This window comes from Arachis ipaensis, chromosome B06, assembly GCF_000816755.2.
Source record: "Arachis ipaensis cultivar K30076 chromosome B06, Araip1.1, whole genome shotgun sequence".
Lineage (NCBI taxonomy): Eukaryota > Viridiplantae > Streptophyta > Magnoliopsida > Fabales > Fabaceae > Arachis > Arachis ipaensis.
This window is the reverse complement of record NC_029790.2, coordinates 9246344-9247980: the sequence shown is the minus strand read 5'-3', so window position 1 is coordinate 9247980 and position 1637 is coordinate 9246344. Positions and strand designations below refer to the sequence as shown.

At 42.2% G+C, this 1637-nt stretch overlaps 1 protein-coding gene across 1 annotated transcript in view; it reads left to right on the top strand.

The window, feature by feature from the left end:
• Positions 1 to 1637, top strand: part of LOC107646602 — a 24441-nt gene that overhangs the window by 1237 nt on the left and 21567 nt on the right. The gene's annotated exons all lie outside the window — the stretch shown is intronic.

Below are 1637 nucleotides of genomic sequence, written 5' to 3'. Positions count from 1 at the left end.
TTTCAGGGGTTTTAGGGTTTTGGGTTTTTTTTTTTTTTTTTTTTTTGGCCACACTTTTCAAGCGTACCAAAAGAGTATTAGCATATGGCCATGCTTTATAAACACAATTGTAATGAAACTCTATCGCCACGCTTTTAAAACGTCCTTATTTCTCTCTTTGGCCACGCTTTTGAAGCGTGGCAGAAAAAAAACGTCACCGTATCTCTAATCAATTGTCACCTTCACAAAAGCGTGGCCATTGACCCTTTTCGCCATGCTTTTGAAGAAAGCGTGACGAGAAAAAACGTGATCAAATCTCTATTCAATCGTCATCCTCACAAAAGCGTCGCTATTGACCACTTTTAGCGTGACAAGAAAAAACGTGGCCACAGGCCTTTTTCCTTATTGTGCACCGTCCAATTTGAACGGAAAGCCACAGCCAATGCCGACCAATAATCACTGCAACAAAACTGGATAACGGTTATCCCATACCTATTTTGGGCATATAGATGCAACGAAGTGAAACTATAAAATCCCACTCCAGTTCCCTTTTTCAATTAAGGCAAATCTTTTGCCCTGCCTCCTATTTCTTTTGAATAAATTAAATAATATATTTTCCAAAAGAAAAAGAAGACAATGGCTTACAACAATAGCCTTCTCCTCATTGTGACACTCTCCTCTCTCCTCCTTTCAGGCCATGCCTATCGATACACAGGGAAGTCAATCTGGTTCACTAATCCAGCCCCCGCCCCGGCCCCCGTCCCGGTCACGGTCACATTTGAAACCACCAATCCAGTTAACGGCCTCTTCAGCGGCTTGAACTTGAACCTCAAGCTAGACGCTAAAGGTGATGATACGAAAATCAAGGCCCAGGTCGATAATTTCTGCAATGGCGTGGAGAACCCTGGGTTGTGTGCCGAAACCATTGTACCATTGGTGAAGGGCCAATTGGATCCACTCAAGGTCCTTGACACTCAGATGAGCGCCACTCTGAACCGCACCTTGGAGGTTGTGGCCGAGATCGCCAAATTACTGAAGAGCCAAAAGAAGCCAGTGGGTGGTCTGGACGTCTGCAAGGAGTGCTATGACTCCGCAGTAGATACCATCAATGAATCTATTGAGCTCGTGAAGCAGTACAACGTGGTTGATGCTTACCACAGGTTCGGCAATGTTAATAGTTACAGCAGAACCTGCGATGATACTTTCGCTGAATTGGAAGTCACCAACCCTATTCCCAAGGAGGCTGTTGATGATGTTCGTCAACATGTCAGTAAAACCTTGGTAGTCCTTAATGCCTGGGTTAATAACCAAAACAAGTTCCTTGTTTAATTCATAAATACTAGTGCTGCTTGTGGAGGAGGAGGAGGAGGTGCACATGGTAGCCATATATATATATGGCTGCTAATTCTTTATGGTGTATTATCGTTGAAATTCGTAACATGTAATCTTTCACCAACGAAATACAACAATATATATTGAGGAATTTTTATTATAACACATGTTGATGAGTATTATGTGCTACTTCTCCAATATAGAAGAACCCGCAACCTCTTAGATGAGTATAAAAAAATTATGTCATTTGAGCTATTACTCATTGGCTTCGTTGCTGAATCTTAGTTGCAGTGATATTGCAATTTGGCATATTCATTCGTTAGGTC